The following is a 26,246-nucleotide window of genomic DNA, read 5'->3' as shown; positions in this document are numbered from 1 at the left end:
GTTAAAAACAAACAATAGAAGCAACAACAAAACAGGAAAGATGACAATAGTGAGAAACTAAATAAAAACTAGCATCATAGGCTAAATGCAGATTTAAATAAATGGGTTTTAAGTTCTGTTTTAAAAGAATGACGGATAATGTCTGAGGTGATGGGGAGGTAGTTCCAGACGCAGGAGGCAACAATGGAGACGGTCCTGTCCCCCCAGGTCCGATGCTTGGATACTATCATTACCAGTAGTAAACACTATGAACACCAGTAGTAAATACTATGAACACCAGTAGTAAATACTATGAACACCAGTAGTAAACACTATGAACACCAGTAGTAAATACTATGAACACCAGTAGTAAACACTATGAACACCAGTAGTAAATACTATGAACACCAGTAGTAAATACTATGAACACCAGTAGTAACTACTATCATTACCAGTAGTAAATACTATGAACATCAGTAGTAAATACTATGAACATCAGTAGTAAATACTATGAACACCAGTAGTAAATACTATGAACACCAGTAGTAAACACTATGAACACCAGTAGTAAATACTATGAACACCAGTAGTAAATACTATGAACATCAGTAGTAAATACTATGAACATCAGTAGTAAATACTATGAACACCAGTAGTAAATACTATCATTACCAGTAGTAAATACTATGAACACCAGTAGTAAATACTATGATTACCAGTAGTAAATACTATGAACACCAGTAGTAAATACTACGAACACCAGTAGTAAATACTATGATTACCAGTAGTAAATACTATGAACACCAGTAGTAAATACTATCATTACCAGTAGTAAATACTATGAACACCAGTAGTAAATACTATGAACACCAGTAGTAAATACTATCATTACCAGTAGTAAATAATATGAACACCAGTAGTAAATACTATCATTACCAGTAGTAAATACTATCATTACCAGTAGTAAATACTATGATTACCAGTAGTAAATACTATGAACACCAGTAGTAAATACTATGATTACCAGTAGTAAATACTATGAACACCAGTAGTAAATACTACGAACACCAGTAGTAAATACTATCATTACCAGTAGTAAATAATATGAACACCAGTAGTAAATACTATCATTACCAGTAGTAAATACTATGAACACCAGTAATAAATACTATGAACACCAGTAGTAAATACTATGAACATCAGTAGTAAATACTATGAACACCAGTAGTAAATACTATGAACACCAGTAGTAAATACTATCATTACCAGTAGTAAATACTATCATTACCAGTAGTAAATACTATGAACATCAGTAGTAAATACTATGAACACCAGTAGTAAATACTATCATTACCAGTAGTAAATACTATGAACACCAGTAGTAAATACTACGATTACCAGTAGTAAATACTATGAACACCAGTAGTAAACACTATGAACATCAGTAGTAAATACTATGAACACCAGTAGTAAATACTATGAACACCAGTAGTAAATACTATGATTACCAGTAGTAAATACTATGATTACCAGTAGTAAATACTATGAACACCAGTAGTAAATACTATGATTACCAGTAGTAAATACTATGAACACCAGTAGTAAATACTATGAACACCAGTAGTAAATACTATGATTACCAGTAGTAAATACTATCATTACCAGTAGTAAATACTATGAACACCAGTAGTAAATACTATCATTACCAGTAGTAAATACTATGATTACCAGTAGTAAATACTATGAACACCAGTAGTAAATACTATGAACACCAGTAGTAAATACTATCATTACCAGTAGTAAATACTATCATTACCAGTAGTAAATACTATGAACACCAGTAGTAAATACTATCATTACCAGTAGTAAATACTATGATTACCAGTAGTAAATACTATGAACACCAGTAGTAAATACTATGAACACCAGTAGTAAATACTATCATTACCAGTAGTAAATACTATCATTACCAGTAGTAAATACTATCATTACCAGTAGTAAATACTATGAACACCAGTAGTAAATACTATCATTACCAGTAGTAAATAATATGAACACCAGTAGTAAATACTATCATTACCAGTAGTAAATAATATGAACACCAGTAGTAAATACTATCATTACCAGTAGTAAATAATATGAACACCAGTAGTAAATACTATGATTACCAGTAGTAAATACTATGATTACCAGTAGTAAATACTATCATTACCAGTAGTAAATACTATGAACACCAGTAGTAAATACTATCATTACCAGTAGTGAATACTATGAACACCAGTAGTAAATACTATGAACACCAGTAGTAAATACTATCATTACCAGTAGTAAATACTATGAACACCAGTAGTAAATACTATGATTACCAGTAGTAAATACTATGATTACCAGTAGTAAATACTATCATTACCAGTAGTAAATACTATGAACACCAGTAGTAAATACTATCATTACCAGTAGTGAATACTATGAACACCAGTAGTAAATACTACGAACACCAGTAGTAAATACTATCATTACCAGTAGTAAATAATATGAACACCAGTAGTAAATACTATCATTACCAGTAGTAAATACTATGAACACCAGTAATAAATACTATGAACACCAGTAGTAAATACTATGAACATCAGTAGTAAATACTATGAACACCAGTAGTAAATACTATGAACACCAGTAGTAAATACTATCATTACCAGTAGTAAATACTATCATTACCAGTAGTAAATACTATGAACATCAGTAGTAAATACTATGAACACCAGTAGTAAATACTATCATTACCAGTAGTAAATACTATGAACACCAGTAGTAAATACTACGATTACCAGTAGTAAATACTATGAACACCAGTAGTAAACACTATGAACATCAGTAGTAAATACTATGAACACCAGTAGTAAATACTATGAACACCAGTAGTAAATACTATGAACACCAGTAGTAAATACTATGATTACCAGTAGTAAATACTATGATTACCAGTAGTAAATACTATGAACACCAGTAGTAAATACTATGATTACCAGTAGTAAATACTATGAACACCAGTAGTAAATACTATGAACACCAGTAGTAAATACTATGATTACCAGTAGTAAATACTATCATTACCAGTAGTAAATACTATGAACACCAGTAGTAAATACTATCATTACCAGTAGTAAATACTATGATTACCAGTAGTAAATACTATGAACACCAGTAGTAAATACTATGAACACCAGTAGTAAATACTATCATTACCAGTAGTAAATACTATCATTACCAGTAGTAAATACTATGAACACCAGTAGTAAATACTATCATTACCAGTAGTAAATACTATGATTACCAGTAGTAAATACTATGAACACCAGTAGTAAATACTATGAACACCAGTAGTAAATACTATGAACACCAGTAGTAAATACTATCATTACCAGTAGTAAATACTATCATTACCAGTAGTAAATACTATCATTACCAGTAGTAAATACTATGAACACCAGTAGTAAATACTATCATTACCAGTAGTAAATAATATGAACACCAGTAGTAAATACTATCATTACCAGTAGTAAATACTATGAACACCAGTAGTAAATACTATGAACACCAGTAGTAAATACTATCATTACCAGTAGTGAATACTATGAACACCAGTAGTAAATACTATGAACACCAGTAGTAAATACTATCATTACCAGTAGTAAATACTATGAACACCAGTAGTAAATACTATCATTACCAGTAGTAAATACTATGAACACCAGTAGTAAATACAATGATTACCAGTAGTAAATACTATCATTACCAGTATTAAATACTATGAGAACCAATAGTAGATACTATGATTGATATGAATATGGTGTTATTATTTACATACTTCTTTCCACATCCACACTGATCATCTGGGAGGCGTTGACCTCTGACCCCGCCTGGTAGATTGACAGATTTACCTTTTGTCCTCAGGGCATCCCAGGGTTCAGAGGGGAGGCGGGGCTAAAAGGACAACAAGGAATCAGAGGAGATCCGGTGAGTCCAACAACTGATTTTATTATTATTATTATTGGTATTTTCTCACCAGAGAAGGCATCACCCGTTACAATCAGGAGGAATCGTGATTCCTCACTAGCTTATATAAACAATATTTACAATACTTTGTTGACTGCAAAATGTATACAAGAAAAACATCCAAGTAAAAATAAGATTCCAAGAAATAGAACTTACATGAGTGGAATAAAATAAAATATACATACCATAGTAAAACAAGATGAGATAAACATATATATGTGCTGTATGCAGTTTTAAACAGTAGTACAAACGAGTAGCGGTAGTAGTATAAGCAGTAGTAGAAATGAGTAGTAGTTGTTGTAGTAGTACAAACAATTAGTATAAACTAAACAGTAGTACAAACAATTAGTATAAACTAAACAGTAGCACAAACAATTAGTATAAACTAAACAGTAGTACAAACAATTAGTATAAACTAAACAGTAGTATAAATAATAGTATAAACTAAACAGTAGTATAAACTAAATGGTAGTATAAATAATAGTATAAACTAAACAGTAGCATAAGCTAAACAGTAGTATAAACTAAACAGTAGCATAAGCTAAACAGTAGTATAAATAATAGTATAAACTAAACAGTAGTATAAATAATAGTATAAACTAAACAGTAGTATAAATAATAGTATAAACTAAACGGTAGTATAAATAATAGTATAAACTAAATGGTAGTATAAATAATAGTATAAACTAAACAGTAGTATAAATAATAGTATAAACTAAACAGTAGTATAAATAATAGTATAAACTAAACGGTAGTATAAATATTTGTATAAACTTAACAGTAGTATACACTAAACAGTAGTATAAACAGTAGTATAAACTAAACAGTAGTATAAACACTAGAACTAGTATAACCCAAAATGTTGGCTCAATGTTAACAGTTAAAAACCTCCACATGTCAGATCCATGTGGATCCACATCAGACCCTTAAACCTCCACATCTTTTTGAAAATGGCACCCTTCACCCTGCCTTGTACTACCTGCAGTGCATGGAAACTCCACCAGATGGCAGAATACATTACAATTGTATACAGCAGGTCTTTCAGGTCTCTGAAACTCATGTATCAAATATGATACAAATGGCTTTATATAATCATTTTAAATGTGATTCTTGATTTTACAGGGAGCCAGTGCAGCGCAGCTAATACAGGAGTCATGTGATCTCTTTTCTTAGTTTTTGTGAGTACACGAGCTGCAGCATTCTGGATCAACTGGAGGGACTTAAGAGACTTATTAGAGCAGCCTGATAATAAGGAGTTGCAGTAATCTAGTCTGGAAGTAACAAACGTGTGAACCAGCTTTTCTGCATCTTTTTGAGACAAGATGTGCCTGATTTTTTAAATGTTACGTAGATGAAAGAATGCAATCCTTGAGATTTGCTTAACGTGGGAGTTAAAGGACAAGTCTGGGTCAAAGATAACTAGAGATTCTTTACAGTGGTGTTGGATGCCAGAGCAATGCCATCTACAGAAACCACATCACCAGATAATTGATCTCTGAGGTGTTCAGGGCCAGTAAAATAACTTCAGTTTTGTCTGAGTTTAACATCAGGAAGTTGCAGGTCAACCATGTTTTTATGTCTTTGAGACATTCTTGAATTTTAGCGAGCTGGTTGGTCTCCTCTGGTTTGATCGATAGATATAATTGAGTATCATCTGCATAGCAATGAAAGTTTATGTAGTGTTTCCTGATAATGTTGCCCAAAGGAAGCATATATAAGGTAAATAAAATTGGTCCAAGCACAGAACCTTGTGGAACTCCGTGATTAACGTTGGTGGTCATTGAGGCTTCATCGTTTACAAATACAAACTGAGATTTATTGAGTTTGATCTAAAGACTTTCCGAATGGATGTTATATTTATATTTGAAATTATGTTTTTTTGTGGGAATTATTAAGCTGATGAGGATCAGCTGGTATAAGAGGAAGGGGCAGGACTGAGTCTCGGGTTGTATTTTTGTTATCTAGAACGGGACATCGGCACAGTCTTTGACTTCACGTTATAGCTCACCTTATAGATCATAGACTTATGATTTTGTTAAGTTTAGATAATTTTCACCAGTGCTGTCTCGGCTGTGGTATTTTCTAAATCCTGACTGAAACTCCTCAAATAAACTATTCTGATGTAGAAAGTCACTCAACTGATTTGCGACTACTTTCTCAAGGATCTTAGAGAGGAAGGGAAGGTTAGAGATCGGACTGTAGTTAGCCAACACCTCTGGATTAAGAGTGGGCTTCTTCAGGAGAGGTTTAATTACAGCTACTTTGAAGGAATGTGGTACATGGCCTGTTAGCAAAGACACATTAACAATATCCAGCAGAGAGGTGCCAATTAAAGGCAACACGTCTTTAAGCAGCCTCGTTGGGATGGGGTCTAAGAGACAGGTAGACGGTTTAGAAGTAGAAACCGTTGAAGACAATTGGTCTAGGTTAATGGGAGAAAAGCTATCCAAATATACACCAGGGCATACAGCCGTTTCCAAGGCCACTCCTCTTGATGACAGATCGGCAGTAGTTAAGGGCAGTTTTAAGGACTAAACTTGATAAAAAATCTGAAAATTCAGATATAAATTCTGAATATGGACCTGGTGGCCGGTACAGTATAACAAATAGAATTGGCTGTAATGTTTTCCAGGTTGGATGTGAAAGACTAAGAACAAGGCTTTCAAATGAGTTGTAGTTTAGTTTAGGTTTAGGATTCATTAATAGGCTTGAGTCAAAGATGGCTGCTACTCCACCTCCTCGGCCGGTGCCTCGAGGAATGTGAGTATTAATATGACTTGGAGGAGTTGATTCATTTAGGCTGACATATTCTTCATGGCTCAGCCAGGTTTCAGTAAGACACAATAAATCAATGTGATTGTCTGATATTAAATAATTTACATATGTGTGTGTATATATATATATGTATATATATATCTATATATGTATATGTATGTGTATATATATATGTATATATATATATGTATATGTATGTGTATATATGTATATATATATATATATATATATATATATATGTATATACACACATACACATCAGATCCACATCAGACCCTTAAACCTCCACATCAGATCCACATGCATCGACATCAGACCCTTAAACCTCCATATAAAATCCACATCAGACCTTTAAACCTCCACATCAGATCCACATCAGATCCACATCAGACCCTTAAACCTCCACATCAGATCCACATGCATCGACATCAGACCCTTAAACCTCCATATAAAATCCACATCAGACCCTTAAACCTCCACATCAGATCGACATCAGACCCTTAAACCTCCATATCAGATCCACATCAGATCGACATTAGACCCTTAAACCTCCACATCAAATCCATGTCAGACCTCTATGTGGACTTTATCTTTCAGGACGGAATGAGAATCTTTGTGTTTTCTCCGACAGGGTGAACCAGGTGCTGATAACTGTTCTGATCTGTCTGTATGTGAATCAGAACGTTTTGGTTCTGTCTGTATGTGAAACAGAACATTTGGTTCTATTTCTATATATGAATCAAAACATTTTGGTTTTCAGTCTGTATGTGAATCAGAACATTTGGTTCTCTGTATGTGAATCAGAACGTTTTGGTTCTCTGTCTTTATGTGAATCAGAATGTTTTGGTTCTTTGTCTGTATGTGAATCAGAACATTTGGTTCTCTGTATGTGAATCAGAATGTTTTGGTTCTGTCTTTATTTGAAACAGAATGTTTTGGTTCTCTCTGTATGTGAATCAGAACGTTTTGGTTCTCTGTCTGTATGTAAATCAAAACATTTTGGTTCTCTGACAGTATGTGAATCAGAACATGTTAGTTCTCTGTATGTGAATCAGCACGTTTAGGTTCTGTCTGTATATGAATCAGAACGTTTTGGTTCTCTGTCGTTATGTGAATCAGAATGTTTTGGTTCTCTCTGTATGTGAATCAGAATGTTTTGGTTCTTGTAATGCTCCTCCGTTATCTGAATGAGTCTCGGCAGGCACAAAGAGGGCAACACACTTAATAGAGTTCTCGATTGTTTCTATTCCGGTAACTCGTGCTGGTGTCGGGTGTTTCAGCTCCGTCGACTCTGATCCCGTCTCCGGTTCTTATCGGGAACAGACACAAAACCCCGATTGACCGCAGCTGAGGCTGATTACACATCATCCCGGCACCGTTCCCTGAACCACACTCCCACGCTGTCCCCTCTAAGCCTAACCACGCCTCTCTTGACTGGATTTGAATCATATTGTCTTGGTTCTCTTGACTGTATGTGAATAAGAACATTTGGTTTTCTGTCTGCATGTGAATCACAAAGTATTGGTTCTCTGTCTTTATGTGAAACAGAACATTTGGTTCTCTGTTTTTATGTGAAACATCAGAACTTTTTGGTTATGTCTGTTTGTCAATCAAAACATTTTTGTTCTGTTTGTATGTGGGAACCGAACATTTGGAAATCAGAACATTTGATTCTCTTTCTGTATGTGGATCAGAATGTTTTGGTTCTCTGTCTGTATGTGAATCAGAACGTTTAGGTTCTGTCTGTATATGAATCAGAACGTTTAGGTTCTGTCTGTATATGAATCAGAATGTTTTGGTTCTCTGTCTGTATATGAATCAGAATGTTTTGGTTCTCTGTCTGTATATGAATCAGAACGTTTAGGTTCTGTCTGTATATGAATCAGAATGTTTTGGTTCTCTGTCTGTATATGAATCAGAACGTTTAGGTTCTGTCTGTATGTGAATCAGAACGTTTAGGTTCTGTCTGTATATGAATCAGAACGTTTTGGTTCTGTCTGTATGTGAATCAGAATGTTTAGGTTCTGTCTGTATATGAATCAGAACGTTTAGGTTCTGTCTGTATATGAATCAGAATGTTTTGGTTCTCTGTCTGTATATGAATCAGAACGTTTAGGTTCTGTCTGTATGTGAATCAGAACGTTTAGGTTCTGTCTGTATATGAATCAGAACGTTTTGGTTCTGTCTGTATGTGAATCAGAATGTTTAGGTTCTGTCTGTATATGAATCAGAACGTTTAGGTTCTGTCTGTATATGAATCAGAATGTTTTGGTTCTCTGTCTGTATGTGAATCAGAACGTTTAGGTTCTGTCTGTATGTGAATCAGAATGTTTTGGTTCTCTGTCTGTATGTGAATCAGAACGTTTAGGTTCTGTCTGTATATGAATCAGAATGTTTTGGTTCTCTGTCTGTATGTGAATCAGAACGTTTAGGTTCTGTCTTTATGTGAATCAGAATGTTTTGGTTCTGTCTGTATATGAATCAGAACGTTTAGGTTCTGTCTTTATGTGAATCAGAATGTTTTGGTTCTGTCTGTATATGAATCAGAATGTTTTGGTTCTGTCTGTATATGAATCAGAACGTTTAGGTTCTGTCTTTATGTGAATCAGAATGTTTTGGTTCTGTCTGTATATGAATCAGAATGTTTTGGTTCTGTCTGTATATGAATCAGAACGTTTAGGTTCTCTGACTGTATGTGAAATGGAATGTTTTGGTTCTGTCTTTATGTGAATCAGAATGTTTTGGTTCTGTCTGTATATGAATCAGAATGTTTTGGTTCTGTCTGTATGTGAATCAGAATGTTTTGGTTCTGTCTGTATATGAATCAGAATGTTTTGGTTCTGTCTGTATATGAATCAGAACGTTTAGGTTCTCTGACTGTATGTGAAATGGAATGTTTTGGTTCTGTCTTTATGTGAATCAGAATGTTTTGGTTCTGTCTGTATATGAATCAGAATGTTTTGGTTCTGTCTGTATATGAATCAGAATGTTTTGGTTCTCTGTCTGTATGTGAATCAGAATGTTTTGGTTCTCTGACTGTATGTGAAATGGAACGTTTTGGTTCTGTCTTTATGTAAATCAAAATGTTTTGGTTCTTTGACTGTATGTGAAACAGAACATTTAGGTTCTCTGTCTGCTTGTGACTCATGATGTTGACGTAAAAGCTAAACGTCTTCACATTTCTGCTCTGCAGGGTCCAGACGGCAAGAGAGGCTCTCTGTGTTTGAAGGGGTTACCTGGAGACCCAGGGGATCCAGGACTTCAGGGCAGCCCAGGTGCATCTGGTCCACAGGTGAGTGATCAGACAACAGCTGCCAACATGATGCTGATTAACAGGTTGCAGGAACAGCTCCTCCAGATGATCTCATCCATAATAATGTGAGAAGTCAGGTAGGAGGCCTATCGCTCAGAAACATAAGGAAACTTTAGGGAAACAGAGTCAAGTACATGTAATACATTTGTAAGCAAAACATGTCATTCCAGTTTCCACTTGAAAGCCAGCTCTCATATCTGAGTATCGGAGCCCTTCTCTCACCTCCCCATGGCCCAGGGGTCCAGATGTGGGAGGCCTTGGACGTGACTGTCTTGGCTGGTGGACAGACCTCCAGAGAAATTCAGTGGAGCTGTGTGGTAATCTTGGATAATAAAACCATGATGATTATGAGATAACTCTACAACACTCTTGCTCACCATTATCAGCTCGAGGATCTGTAAGCAGTTAAGGAACTGTAGAAACATTCCTGCTGAATAATGGAGAATAGCCACCAGCAGCTTTAATGAGCAGCTTCGACAGATGCTCCTCTCCTTCAGTAATAACTCTTCTCACAGCATCGTTCAGACTCCACATGTTTTATTTATATATTTTATATATGTGAAACAGTTTGTGTAACATGACAGAATCCTGATGAACTGGATGTAGAATGAGTTTGATTATTGATCAGTAAATATTGATTGAAGAGGTTTAAACTGTGATGAAATCAGCTGATGTTCTAACCCAGTGGTTTTCCACCTTGTTTCAGTGATGGACCCCCGTGACTCCCTGTGACCCCCTAACCAGCACTGTACCATCAGCGTCGAATTAAAATAGAATAAATAAAAGGTTTTTAGGCCCGTCTTAAAGAGTCCAGGGTCTGTGTTACCCTCACGTGGTCAGGGAGACTGGTCCATAAGCAAAAGGTCTTAAAGAGTCCAGGGTCTGTGTTGCCCTCACGTGGTCAGGGAGACTGGTCCATAAGCAAAAGGTCTTAAAGAGTCCAGGGTCTGTGTTGCCCTCACGTGGTCAGGGAGACTGGTCCATAAGCAAAAGGTCTTAAAGAGTCCAGGGTCTGGGTTGCCCTCACGTGGTCAGGGAGACTGGTCCATAAGCAAAAGGTCTTAAAGAGTCCAGGGTCTGTGTTGCCCTCACGTGGTCAGGGAGACTGGTCCATAAGCAAAAGGTCTTAAAGAGTCCAGGGTCTGGGTTGCCCTCACGTTGTCAGGGAGACTGTCCCATAAGCAAAAGGTCTTAAAGAGTCCAGGGTCTGGGTTGCCCTCACGTGGTCAGGGAGACTATCCCATAAGCAAAAGGCCGGTCGCTCATGGTACCTAGAGCAATCACTAGGTGGCAGCCTGGGGACCTGGTCCGGAGCTAGGTTTTGGGGACCTGGAGGAGCGAGCTGTTTGTGGATCTGAGGATGCAGGTGTTAGAGGGATATTATATGATCATTAAAGGTAAGGTGAGGGTCAAACCTAACTCCCAGATTAGTGACTGTGAAGGAGAGGGGTCTGACCTGGCCGTTAAAGGTGAGATGAGTTATGGAGGATGACTGAACCTGGTGTGGAGTGCCAACAAGGAGGGCTTCGGTTGTGCTTCTGTTTAACTGGAGAAAGTTGTTGCTCATCCACGCCTTTATCTCCCCAAGACAGGCGGTGAGACATGAAATGGCTGCAGAGGGTTTGGGGCAGTTTTGATGTAAAGCTGTGTGTCGTCAGCATAACAGTGGAAGGACATCCTATGTTTGATGACACGACCGGGGGGGGGAGCATGTACATAATGAAGAGGATGGGGCCGAGGACTTGCATATTCAGTTGTGCCTGAAAGGTATGACTGAAACCACTTGAGTCTGACAGTCCAATGGAGGTCTGGAGGCGCTCTAGAAGGATAGTAGGGTTGTCACAATACCAAAACTATAACTTCCATACAATACCTGCCATAAATATCATGATACCCGATACCAGAATTCGATACAATACCACAAATATGATACGATGCCACAAATATGATCCGATACTGGTATATTTATCTATACTAGTAATAAATGAAACAGCTGTATGGTTCCCTTTTTTCCCAGCTTGTTCCTGTCCAGCTGTTTGAACACTTAACAAATGGCATTAATATTAGTATTAGCCTACAGCAAGATATTAATGAAAACTACATGGTGCCATCGTTGCATTGATTATACACGGCTATGTAGCCTTTTGTCCGTATCTGACCAGATGACTACATAGTTCCTTCATAAGTATGTCTGTGTGTCAGTGGGCTTTCCTTCACCGTCTGTGTCAGTGGGCTTTCCTTTACTGTCTGTGTGTCAGTTGGCTTTCCTTCACTGTCTGTATGTCAGTGGGCTTTCCTTTATCTGTATTTCAGTGGACCTTCCTTCACTGTCTGTATGTAAGAGGGCTTTCCTTCACTGTCTGTGTCAGTGGGCTTTCCTTCACTGTCTGTATGTCAGAGGGCTTTCCTTCACTGTCTGTGTCAGTGGGCCTTCCTTCACTGTCTGTGTCAGTGGGCCTTCCTTCACTGTCTGTATGTCAGTGGGCTTTCCTTCACTGTCTGTGTCAGTGGGCCTTCCTTCACTGTCTGTATGTCAGTGGACCTTCCTTCACTGTCTGTATGTCAGTGGACCTTCCTTCACTGTCTGTATGTCAGTGGGCTTTCCTTCACTGCCTGCAATGTAGACAAAGTACTTCAACATTTCACTTCTGGTGTCTTTTTTTCCAAAAAGCCGAGGACAGTCGGCAAAAGCTCCTGTACTTGATGCCAAAGCTAGTAATACACTGCCATCCACTCCATGTTTCCCATTGTGCCTAGTATTGGGTAGTCTCGCGATGTTTCCGACTCCTAGGTCTGTTTTGCGTCCTGATTCCACGTTGAAACCGCGGCGCTAACCTCTCTGGATGTAGTGAGGTCTGTTTTTCACTCTAGACAGCGGGCTATAGACCGCTTGTCGGATGGAACCATGAAGCTGCGCGAACACCAGAGATGTGGGGCGGTGTATGAAATCATTGCCAGCACCGAAGCCGTGCCGTCTGGCAACGACCACAGGCCGGCCAACCCCCGATCCAGCAGGTGCAACGCCACCCCTCCCAGATGCCAATAGTTAAAAAAACACACCAATACTCATCACAGAACAAGGACTCCTGTAGAGCAGGTAGGCTCTCCGTTTCCACAGTATTCCTATTGTATTCCAGGTAGGCTCTCAATTTAATCCTGACCGTATTCCAACAAGGCAACAAGTCTGTCGTATTCCAACAAGGGAGGTAGGCAACAAGTCTGTCATATTCCAACTCAGGGAGGTAGGCAACAAGTCTGTTGTATCTCAACAAGGGAGGTAGGCAACAAGTCTGTCGTATTCCAACAAGGGAAGTAGGCAAAAAGTCTGTTGTATCTCAACAAGGAAGGTAGGCAACAAGTCTGTCGTATTCCAACAAGGGAGGTAGGCAACAAGTCTGTCGTATTCCAACAAGGGAAGTAGGCAACAAGTCTGTTGTATTCCAACTCAGTGAGGTAGGCAACAAGTCTGTTGTATTCCAACTCAGTGAGGTAGGCAACAAGTCTATCGTATTCCAACAAGGGAGGTAGGCAACCAGTCTGTCGTATTCCAGCTCAGTCCATGTTGTCCCTTCATGAGTCCTCAACCAGTCCATGTTGTCTCTGCACGTTTCCTCAACCAGTCCATGTTGTTTCTTCATGAGTCCTCAACCAGTCCATGTTGTCTCTGAATGTTTCCTCAACCAGTCCATGTTGTCTCTGAATGTTTCCTCAACCAGTCCATGTTGTCTCTTCATGAGTCCTCAACCAGTCCATGTTGTCTTTTCATGATTCAATTCACAAATTACAAATTTGCCTCAGAGGGCTTTACAATCTGTACACATACGACATCCCTGACCTTTTGACCTCACATCGGATCAGGAAAAACTCCCCAAAAATAACCTTTCACAGGGAAAAAAGGGAAGAAACCTTCAGGAGAGCAACAGAGGAGGATCCCTCTCCCCGGATGGACAGATGAATAGATGTCATGTGTACAGAATGAACAGCATTTACAAAGTTACATAAACACATTACATGAATATGACAATGTATGAATGGAACTCCAATCCATGAAACAGAAGGAGGTAGAGAGGAGGGGGGGCGGGGCATCAGCAGGGCCAACGCGGGAGGCCGGCTCACCAGGCATCAGACACCTTCAGGTCCAATGGACCCTATGAGACGTGAAGTCACAAAGACTCCGGGGAGGAAGCAGAGTTAATAAGGTGCAATGGAGAGATGTAAATTCATCCATAAGGAGTGAGAGAAGAGGAGATAGGTGCTCAGTGTATCCTAATTTTAAATGTGATTCTTGATTTTACAGGGAGCCAGTGCAGAGCAGCTAATACAGGAGTCATGTGATCTCTTTTCTTAGTTTTTGTGAGTACACAAGCTGCAGCATTCTGGATCAACTGGAGGGATTTAAGAGACTTATTAGAGCAGTCTGATAATAAGGAGTTGCAGTAATCTAGTCTGGAAGTAACAAACGCGTGAACCAGCTTTTCTGCATCTTTTTGAGACAAGATGTGCCTGATTTTTGAAATGTTACGTAGATGATAAAATGCAATCCTTGAGATTTGCTTAACGTGGAGTTAAAGGACAAGTCTCGGTCAAAGATAACTAGAGATTCTTTACAGTGGTGTTGGATGCCAGGGCAATGCCATCTACAGAAACCACCAGATAATTGATCTCTGAGGTGTTCAGGGCCTAGTAAAATAACTTCAGTTTTGTCTGAGTTTAACATCAGGAAGTTGCAGGTCATCCATGTTTTTATGTCTTTAAGACATTCTTGAATTTTAGCGAGCTGGTTGGTCTCCTCTGGTTTGATCCATAGATATAATTGAGTATCGTCTGCATAGCAATGAAAGTTTATGCAGTGTTTCCTGATAATATTGCCCAAAGGAAGCATATATAAGGTAAATAAAATTGGTCCAAGCACAGAACCTTGTGGAACTCCATGATTAACGTTGGTGGTCATTGAGGCTTCATCGTTTACAAATACAAACTGAGATCGATCTGATAAATAGGATTTAAACCAACTTAGTGCGGTACCTGAAATGCCAATCGACTGATCCAGTCTCTGTAATAGGATGTCATGATCAATGGTGTCGAACGCAGCACTAAGGTCTAATAATACCAGTACAGAGATGAGTCCTTTATCTGATGCAATTAGGAGGTCATTTGTAATTTTCACCAGTGCTGTCTCTGTGCTGTGGTGTTTTCTAAATCCTGACTGAAACTCCTCAAATAAACTATTCTGATGTAGAAAGTCACTCAACTGATTTACGACTACTTTCTCAAGGATCTTAGAGAGGAAGGGAAGGTTAGAGATCGGTCTGTAGTTAGCCAACACCTCTGGATTAAGAGTGGGCTTTTTCAGGAGAGGTTTAATTACAGCTACTTTGAAGGAATGTGGTACATGGCCTGTTAGCAAAGACACATTAACAATATCCAGCAGAGAGGTGCCAATTAAAGGCAACACGTCTTTAAGCAGCCTCGTTGGGATGGGGTCTAAGAGACAGGTAGACGGTTTAGAAGTAGAAACCGTTGAGGACAATTGGTCTAGGTTAATGGGAGAAAAACTATCCAAATATACACCAGGGCATACGGCCGTTTCCAAGGCCACTCCTCTTGATGACAGATCGGCAGTAGTTGAGGGCAAGAGATCATCAATCTTGCCTCTAATAGTTCAAATCTTTTCATTGAAGAAGTTCATGAAGTCATTACTACTGAGGTCTATAGGAATACACGGCTCCACAGAGCTGTGACTCTGTCAGCCTGGCTACAGTGCTAAAGAGAACCCTGGGGTTGTTCTTATTTTTCTCTATTACTGATGAGTAATAGGCTGCTCTGGCATTACGGAGAGCCTTTTTATATGTTTTAAGGCTATCTCTCCAAACTAAGCGTGATTCTTCCAGATTGGTGGAACGCCATATACTTTCAAGCTTTCGTGAAGTTTGCTTTAGGTCGCGGGTCTGAGGGTTCTACCAGGGAGCAAACCTCCTTTGCCTCACTGTCTTTTTCTTCAGAGGGGCTATCGAGTCTAGTGTCATTCTCAGTGAGCCTGTAGCACTATCGACAAGATGATCAATCTGGGACGGACTAAAGTTAGCACAGGAGTCCTCCGTCACATTGAGACGTGGTATTGAATCAAATGCAGAAGGAATCGCTTCTTTAAATGTAGCTACAGCACTGTCAGTTAGACATCTGGTGTAGAAACTTTTGACTAACGGTGTACACTCCGGGAGTATAAACTCAAAAGTTATGAGGTAATGGTCTGACAGAAGAGGGTTCTGTGGGAAGACCTCCAAATGCTCAATGTCAATGCCATATGCAAGAACAAGGTGGAGGGTGTGGCCAAAGCAGTGAGTGGGTTTCTGTACTCTCTGACAGAAGCCAATCGAGTCCAACAATGAGATAAATGCAGTACTAAGGCAATCATTATCAACATCTACATGAATATTAAAATCTCCGACAATAATAACCTTATCAGTTTTAAGGACTAAACTTGATAAAAACTCTGAAAATTCAGATATAAATTCTGAATATGGACCTGGTGGCCGGTACAGTATAACAAATAGAATTAGCTGTAATGTTTTCCAGGTTGGATGTGAAAGACTAAGAACAAGGCTTTCAAATGAGTTGTAGTTTAGTTTAGGTTTAGGATTCATTAATAGGCTTGAGTCAAAGATGGCTGCTACTCCACCTCCTCGGCCGGTGCCTCGAGGAATGTGAGTATTAATATGATTTGGAGGAGTTGATTCATTTAGGCTGACATATTCTTCATGGCTCAGCCAGGTTTCAGTAAGACACAATAAATCAATGTGATTGTCTGATATTAAATCATTTACTAATACAGCTTTAGATGACAGAGATCTAATATGTAGGAGTCCACATTTAATTATCCTGTTTTGTTGCACTGTGGCAGTAGTGATGTTAACCTGTATGAGGTTATTTTGTATGACTCCTCTTCTGGTTACTTTTGATTTAATTAATTTAAGTGGCCATGTTGTCTCTTCATGAGTCCTCAACCAGACCATGTTGTCACCTCATCTGTCCTCAACCAGTCCATGTTGTCTCTTCATGAGTCCTCAACCAGTACATGTTGTCTCTTCATGAGTCCTCAACCAGACCATGTTGTCACCTCATCTGTCCTCAACCAGTCCATGTTGTCTCTTCATGAGTCCTCAACCAGTACATGTTGTCTCTTCATGAGTCCTCAACCAGACCATGTTGTCACCTCATGTGTCCTCAACCAGTCCATGTTGTCTCTTCATGAGTCCTCAACCAGTCCATGTTGTCTCTTCATGAGTCCTCAACCAGTACATGTTGTCTCTTCATGAGTCCTCAACCAGACCATGTTGTCTCTTCATGAGTCCTCAACCAGTCCATGTTGTCTCTTCATGAGTCCTCAACCAGTACATGTTTCCTCTGCAGGGAAGCAGAGGGGAAAACGGTGGTCGTGGACCAAAAGGACTCTCTGGCTTTCCTGGACCTCAGGTTTTGTCATCCTGTATTTGGCCAACTCTAATTAGTGCTTCTTGTGCTCCCTTGTGCCCCTTGTGCTTATTGTGCTCCCTTGTGCCCCTTGTGCTCCTTGTGGCCCTTGTCCTCTGTGTGCTCCCTTGTGGCCCTTGTGCTCCCTTGTGGCCCTTGTCCTCTGTGTGCCCCCTTGTGGCCCTTGTGCTTCTTGTGCTCCCTTGTGGCCCTTGTGCTCCCTTGTGGCCCTTGTCCTCTGTGTGCCCCCTTGTGGCCCTTGTGCTTCTTGTGCTCCCTTGTGCTTCTTGTGCTCCCTTGTGGCCCTTGTGCTCCCTTGTGGCCCTTGTGCTTCTTGTGCTCCCTTGTGGCCCTTGTGCTCCTTGTGCTCCCTTGTGGCCCTTGTGCTCCTTGTGCTCCTTGTGCCCCTTGTGCTCCTTGTGGCCCTTGTGGCCCTTGCCCTCTGTTTGCTCCCTTGTGGCCCTTGTGCTTATTGTGCTCCCTTGTGGCACTTGTGGCCCTTGTGCTCCTGTTGCTCCCTTGTGCTCCTTGTGCTCCTTGTGTCCCTTGTGCTCCTGTTGCTCCCTTGTGCCCCTTGGTCTCCTGTTGCTCCCTTGTGCTCCATTGTGGCCATTGTGCTTCTTGTGCTCCCTTGTGGCCCTTGTGCTTCTTGTGCTCCCTTGTGGCCCTTGTGCTCCTGTGTGCTCCTTGTGCTCCTTGTACCCCTTATTCTCCTTGTGCCCCTTGTGCTCATTGTGGGCCTTGTCCTCTGTGTGCTCCCTTGTGGCCCTTGTGGCTCTCTCAAAAAGGCCACAGCTCTGACCCAACCTAACTAGCTCTGACATTATTATTGATGAATGGGAGTTAATCATTAAAATACATGGCAGTTCAGTTATTGGCTCATATACTTATTTGGTCATATTTTGCTTCTTTAGCTGCTCACTTAACAGTGAATAACAACCTAAAATACATCTGATTGTGTCTGAAAGGCTCTGCATGCTGAGATGTTCTGTGTATTGTGTTGAAGTGTTTATATCTGGTCTGAATGCTGAAGGTCTGTCCTGCTCTGGCTCTGTTCATCCTGCAGGGTGGACCAGGACCAGCTGGAGACCCGGGATTAGCCGGACGACGTGGAGCTAACGGACAGAAGGTGTGTGAAATCTTTTCCTGTGGCCTCATCTGGTGGATCAACAAACAGCGCTGTTGAGATTAGTCCGGCTGAGACGACTCTCGGCCGGTTGTATTGATCATTATTATAATATATGTATAACATATAATATTATTATTATTGATTACATTATCTTTCAGTCCTGGTACAGAGAGCACCAATCTGATGCCAGTGTTTAGGAGACTGGAGCGTACTGAATTGTTAGGAATTCAAATAATGGTATCTGATACCAGATTGGCCCGGAGAATTGGAGCGCACTTTCTGGCCCCTCTTTTTAACAATGTGTTGACCGGGTTCAGGAGGACGTGTTGACTCGGTTCAGGAGGATGTGTTGACCGGGTTCAGGAGGATGTGCTGACTTGGTTCAGGAGAATGTGTTGACCGGGTTCAGGAGGACGTGTTGACCGGGTTCAGGAGGACGTGTTGACCGGGTTCAGGAGGACGTGTTAACTCGGTTCAGGAGGATGTGTTGACTCGGTTCAGGAGGACGTGTGGACCGGGTTCAGGAGGACGTGTTGACTGGGTTCAGGAGGACGTGTTGACTGGGTTCAGGAGGACGTGTTGACTCGGTTCAGGAGGACGTGTTGACTGGGTTCAGGAGGATGTGCTGACTTGTTCAGGAGGACGTGTTGACTGGGTTGAGGAGGACGTGTTGACTGGGTCCAGGAGGATGTGTTGACCGGGTTCAGGAGGACGTGTTGACTGGGTTCAGGAGGACGTGTTGACTCGGTTCAGGAGGACGTGTTGACTGGGTTCAGGAGGACTGTTGACTCGGTTCAGGAGGACGTGTTGACTCGGTTCAGGAGGACGTGTTGACTCGGTTCAGGAGGATGTGCTGACTCGGTTCAGGAGGACGTGTTGACTCGGTTCAGGAGGACGTGTTGACTCGGTTCAGGAGGACTGTTGACTCGGTTCAGGAGGACTGTTGACTCGGTTCAGGAGGATGTGCTGACTTGGTTCAGGAGAAAGTGTTGACTGGGTTTAGGAGGACGTGTTGACTCGGTTCAGGAGGATGTGCTGACCGGGTTCAGGAGGATGTGTTGACTCGGTTCAGGAGGACGTGTTGACTCGGTTCAGGAGGACGTGTTGACCGGGTTCAGGAGGATGTGTTGACTCGGTTCAGGAGAATGTGCTGAGCAACTTCCTGTTCCTGTTCCGGGGAAGGAGTAGAGTTAGTCATGTGCAGTGAAGAGACGTAAATTCATCCATAAGGAGAGCGAAAAGAGGAGAGAGGAGCTCAGTGTATCCTAAAACATCCTCCTGCAACCTTTAAGCCTATAGCAGCATATCAAGGGGCTGGACCAGGGCAAACCTGATTCAGCCCTAACTATAAGCACTATTAAAGAGGAAAGTCTTAAGTCTATTCTTAAATGAGGTGACTGTGTCTGCCTCCAGGACTGAAAGTGGAAGCTGGTTCCATAAAAGAGGAGCTTGATAACTGAAGGCTCTGGCTCCCATCCTACTTTTTAGGACTCTAGGAACCACAAGTAGCCCCGCATTTAGTGAGCGCAGCTCTCTAGTGGGGCAATATGGTACTACAAGCTCCTTAAGATATGATGGTGCATCACCAATCAAGGCTTTGTAGGTGAGGAGAAGAATTTTAAATGTGATTCTTGATTTTACAGGGAGCCAGTGCAGCGCAGCTAATACAGGAGTCATGTGATCTCTTTTCTTAGTTTTTGTGAGTAGAAAAAATAGAAAAAAACCTTTGATAGGGAAAAAAGGGAAGAATCCTTCAGGAGAGCAACAGAGGAGGATCCCTCTCCCCACATGGACAGAAGCAATACATGTCATGTGTACAGAATGAATAGTGTTACAGAGTTCCAACACATTCAATGAATATGACAGAAATGTATGAATAATTAGTAGGCATGGACCACGATCCAGAACTCCACAATCCATGAAACGGAAGGAGAAAGTGAGGTGGGGCGGGGCGCATCAGCAGGGTCATGGCAGAAGGCCGGGCCACAGAGGCAGGAGGCATCGCGAAAGAGGCCAGACCAATGAGGCCGGCCTTTGAGACAGGAGTCACAGAGAAGGAGGCAGGGCCTTTGGGAAGGAGGCCAGGTATAGGCCAGAGGCTGGATGCAGGAAGCAGGGGCAAGGAGCCAGGACCAGCTTCAGACACAGCCAGGTCCAATGGACCCTATGAGACGTGAAGTCACAAAGACTCCGGGGAGGAAGTAGAGTTAGTACTGTGCGATGGAGAGATGTAAATTCATCCATAAGGAGAGAGAAGAGGAGATAGGTGCTCAGTGTATCCTAAAACATCCCCCAGCAGCTTGTTGGCATCGTTATTGTCAATTGAATTGTCAATGTCATTGGGAGTTTGTTGGCGTTATTGGGAGAGTGTTGGCATTGTCACTGGGAGTTTGTTGGCGTTATTGGGAGCGTGTTGGCGTTATCACTGGGAGTTTGTTGGCGTTATTGGGAGCCTGTTGGCATTGTTATTCGGAGCCTGTCAGTGTTGTCATTGGGAGTTTGTTGGCATCATTGGAAGCGTGTTGGCGTTGTCACTGAGAGAGTGTTGGCGTTGTCATTAGGAGTTTGTTGGCGTCATTGGGAGCTTGTTGGCGTTGTCCTTTGGAGCCTCTGAGTGTTGTCATTGGGAGCTTGTTGGCGTTATCATTGGGAGTTTGTTGGCGTCATTGGGAGCATGTTGGCGTTGTCATTGGGAGCATGTTGGCATTGTCATTGGGAGCGTGTTGGTGTTGTCATTTGGAGCTTGTTTGCGTTGTCACAGGGAGCAAGTTAAAGTTGTCACTGGGAGCTTGTTGGTGTTGTCACTGGGAGCTTGTTGGCGTTGTCACTGGGAGCTTGTTGGCGTTGTCACTGAGAGCTTGTTGGCATTGTCACTGGGAGCTTGTTGGCGTTGTCACTGGGAGCTTGTTGGCGTTGTCACTGGGAGCTTGTTAGCGTTGTCACTGAGAGCTTGTTGGCATTGTCACTGGGAGCTTGTTGGCGTTGTCACTGGGAGCTTGTTAGCGTTGTCACAGGGAGTAAGTTAAAGTTGTCACAGGGAGCTTGTTGGTGTTGTGATCAGAGGAGAACAATGACTACAGTTTCATGTGGTGTTTCTGAGAGTTGTTGTCGTGAGACGTCAAGCCTTTCTCTCCTCCAGTGAGGGAGGAGACGATTGCTGGGAGGGGTTTCCTGCAGAGACCAGTCTGCAGCTCCCTACATGGCTGCAGGACTCCTGTGTTTGGAGTACAGAGGACGACAGCAGCAGACCTGTAAGTCTCGCTTTACTCATGTGCATTAATGGAATCCCAATGATCGCAGTTTCTTCTTAAATGCATGAAGCTTTGTGTTTGTTACACGACTCACCTTCAGACCTGCAGGCTGGAGTTGGTTTTAAAGGTGAATGTGGCTTGAACTCAGGATGAAGCTTTACTTCTTTTTACTTCTTTTTCATCTGACTTTAGTTCAGTCTAGAAAGGTTCAGTGTGTAATGTCTCATCTTAATGTTAAATTGAATATTTGAGGAGGTCTGCTGTGTTCTGACTTAATATAACATGTGTCCTTTTATGGTCCAAGAATTTCTATTCTTACTTATGAATTATCTCATTTGGTTGAGCACTTAATGGTGCTTTAATAATAATAAGATAGAATATTAAATTCATTCATCAATAATTACATATTCACTCAGTTTACTGGTTGATAAGAGCTTGTACTGTGAAGGAACCTCCGTGTCCCGGTTGTGTTCAGAGCTTTTAATGTGAAGGAGCAAAGCTGCAGGTTCCTGGAGCTAAAGGAGCAGTCTGCTGTTTTTCTACAAAGGGCTGCAACTACTGAATATTTTCCAGGTCAAATAATATTTCAAATGTAAAATTCTCAGATGGGTACATTATACTTTATATGTTTAGATGTCATGATCAAGACAAAGACCTCTTCAGTGTGTCTCCTTTCAGAAGAACAAGCTCCAGGCTCAAATGTGTCTCCAGTCCTCAGACTCTCAAATATCAAACACATGTGAGGCTGTGGAGCTCGCTCACGTGACGTGTAATGAGATTAATGTGTAGTCTGCACATATGGAAGTTCAAAACTCCAGCTGAGATTAATGTATAGTCTGCAAGTATGGAAGTTCATAACCGTTTCGGTAACTAACTCTGCTCTAAACTGCTTTGATGTTTCACAAAGATTTGATTTTCTATATCTATTAGTCCAGACCACGCCTCTCCTCCTCCCCCATACAGCACATCTGTTTCCTCTATTAATATATATATACTAAACATGTGCTTCCATAAAAACTCAGTCAGTATTGATCCTGCTGTTCAGGGATGAAATACATTTTATATCACATTACCATATTCTCATATGTTGGATCTAAATGTATTATTTTAGGCCTTACAGTTTCTCATGATAGCTGTTGAGTCTCCAGTGTTTTTATTATATTGTGCCTGTCGTCTCTCAGTTATGGTTCATATATATATATATATATACATATGAAGATGATTCACAGTCTTTTATCTTTTATCCTTTCTGATCTCTCTCTGCCGTCTCTGCTTCATTCTTCGTGTGTTTGAACTTTTCATTGATTTAAGGAAGTATTTCTGAAGAAGTCCTCCTTAAATCCGTCCCTAGTCTCTGAAATCATTCTTTATTTGTTTATTCATCGGTATATATGCATCTATGTATATATTTATCTGGTTATATATTTATCTGTTTATCTATTCATCTAGTTATATATTCATCTATTTATATATGTATCTGTTATTAATCTGTTCATCTATTTATATATTCTTCTATTCATCTATTTATATATTCATCTGTTCATATATTTATCTATTTATGTATGTATCTATATATGTTAATATATTCATCTATTTATATATGTCTCTCTATATATATTAATATATTCATCTGTTCATATATTTATCTCATATCTATATATATATATTATATATTCAGCTATTTATATATTTATCTATTATAATTTATTATAAATGTATCCGTTAGTCTATTAACTATTATCTATTTATATATTCATCTATTTATATAACTATCTTTTAATCTATTGTCTGTACTTTCACTTCCTGAAACCAAACAAACACAACTGCGTGTTTATTGAAATAAAACGCACGTATTTATTCAGATTTATGACGTTAAATAAATAAATATGTAGTTTCATAAATCATATTCTGGAACTTTAATCATGTGCCGATGAATGGAGATACAGCTGTAACCGCATCATTTAAGCATCACCAACTATGACTTCTCTGTCCTCATCCCTGAAGGCCGCAGCAGGATGAATCCATAACAATAACTCATATGTAAACAGAAGAAGAGGTTTATTTCATGTTCTCCTGGTTCCGTGAATACAGAACCACAGCTTTACCAACCATTCTCAACACGTCTGTCATCTGCTACTCACAGGTCACACGCCTCAGGTCAAAGGTCAAGAGAACAGAATGCATTTATCACGCACCACATACACACTAATGGAGGATAACGTCAACCGGGCTTAATAGCTGTGATGAGGGTGTAATCCGTCCTCAGTGTTTAGACCAGGATCCGGACATGTCCCTCCCCTCAGACACTTCAGGGGATTCCTCCTCGGCATTGTGGTCCCGGTGTTACTGGTGCAAACCACCGGTCCATCTGTGGTTTGTCTTCTAGTCGTAGGAATAAGACCTGGACCAGGACTGCAGCGAGGTCTTTCAACTGGTTTCAAGTCTTCAAACTAAATACTCCATTTCATTTCAATGCTTTCATGAATATAGCTGTGAAGACGTAGTTTTTAAAGGCTTAACGACAGTAAATATGATTTGAAGCAGAACATTTGTGAGAGAAAACATATCATAACTATCTTTTGTTCAATAATGAGCCATGAGTCTGAAACCAATCTCCAAACACCCCTGTACTCATAGTAGAATACTGATTTTATGAAAGTATGTGGATCTGACACTTAGCACAAATACCTCATAGCTTAGCTTAGCATAAAGACTGAAGCTAGCCAAGCTCTCTGACCAACCAGAAATATAACAGAACTATTTCCTGTTTCTGTGGGCAGCTTCCTAAAGTCTCAGTGAACTTTTCTGGTTTGGTTCCATTCGATCTGAACCGAGACCTGAACCTGAACTGACCTGTGCTATAGCTGTGAGTGTCATCAGGTGTGACGGTGGACCTCAAGCAGATTGCAGTAAAGTGCACAAACCAAATGTTGAGTCTGAGTGTACACACGTCACACGTTCCCTGATGCTTGCTGATAACTAATGTATTTCCTGTTTATCTGATCTCAGATCAGGAAGTCACTTTGGTTCTAATTACACTAACTATAAACCTGAACCAGCCCTAACTATAAACCTGAACCAGTCCTAACTATAAACCTGAACCAGTCCTAACTATAAACCTGAACCAGCACTAACTGTAAACCTGAACCAGTCCTAACTATAAACCTGAACCAGCCCTAACTATAAACCTGAACCAGCACTAACTGTAAACCTGAACCAGACCTAACTATAAACCTGAACCAGCCCTAACTATAAACCTGAACCAGCCCTAAGTATAAACCTGAACCAGCCCTAACTATAAACCTGAACCAGCCCTAACTATAAACCTGAACCAGCCCTAACTATAAACCTGAACCAGCCCTAACTATAAACCTGAACCAGCTCTAACTATAAACCTGAACCAGTCCTAACTATAAACCTGAACCAGCCCTAACTATAAACCTGAACCAGTCCTAACTATAAACCTGAACCAGCCCTAACTATAAACCTGAACCAGCACTAACTGTAAACCTGAACCAGCCCTAACTGTAAACCTGAACCAGCACTAACTATAGACCTGAACCAGTCTGAGCTCGCTAGTGGGGTAATTTGGTACTATGAGCTCTCTAGTGGGGCAATATGGTACTACAAGCTCCTTAAGATATGATGGTGCATCACCAATCAAGGCTTTGTAGGTGAGGAGAAGAATTTTAAATGTGATTCTTGATTCTCTGCCAGTGCAGAGCAGCTAATACAGGAGTAATGTGATTTCTTAGTAGTAGTAGTAGTGGTAATAATAATAGTAGTAGTAGAGTCAGTCGTAGTAGTAGTAAAAGTAGTAGTAGTAGTAGTGGTAATAATAGTAGTAGTAACAGCAGCAGTAGCAGTATTAATGACGTCCATCTTTCTGGTCTCCTTCAGGATCTTCAGACCCTCTGGCCTCCTGTCCTGCTGAAGTGCCCTTGAGCCAGACGCTGAACCTGTGCCAGGTATGACATTATCACTAACACTCACATCTGAGAAGCTGAGAGTCAACAGCGTATTACAGTTGTATAGTTTCCCATCACCATACTGTCACATGCATTCACACTTGAAATGAGCCATAAAACCAACGAGAGTCGCTTCAGATGCTTGGAGGCTCGTTTTCTTCTTCCTGCAGTCATGTTCTCTTGATATGAACTGATACCAGAGTTAGTGGATGTTAGTTTGCTCCAGGAGCTTCCTGCCTCATCGGTCTCCCTGATGAGGAATTTCCTGCAGAAACTTTAAGCGGCTACTTGACATCATTACTCTC

The 26,246-nt window shown here is 40.5% G+C and overlaps 1 protein-coding gene across 1 annotated transcript in view; it reads left to right on the top strand.

The window, feature by feature from the left end:
- col6a4a (collagen, type VI, alpha 4a) overlaps positions 1-26,246 on the top strand; it is an 81,891-nt gene that overhangs the window by 14,047 nt on the left and 41,598 nt on the right. The window contains exons 6-11 of the mRNA XM_034553102.1: positions 3,934-3,996; positions 10,004-10,102; positions 17,534-17,596; positions 18,660-18,722; positions 21,862-21,973; positions 25,874-25,941. The gene's annotated coding sequence lies outside the window, so the exon portion shown is untranslated. The remainder of the gene's footprint in view (positions 1-3,933; positions 3,997-10,003; positions 10,103-17,533; positions 17,597-18,659; positions 18,723-21,861; positions 21,974-25,873; positions 25,942-26,246) is intronic.

Source organism: Cyclopterus lumpus, chromosome 16, assembly GCF_009769545.1.
Source record: "Cyclopterus lumpus isolate fCycLum1 chromosome 16, fCycLum1.pri, whole genome shotgun sequence".
In the NCBI taxonomy this organism is placed as follows: domain Eukaryota; kingdom Metazoa; phylum Chordata; class Actinopteri; order Perciformes; family Cyclopteridae; genus Cyclopterus; species Cyclopterus lumpus.
Note: the sequence above shows the minus strand (reverse complement) of the source record. Positions and strands in the feature narration are given on the sequence as shown.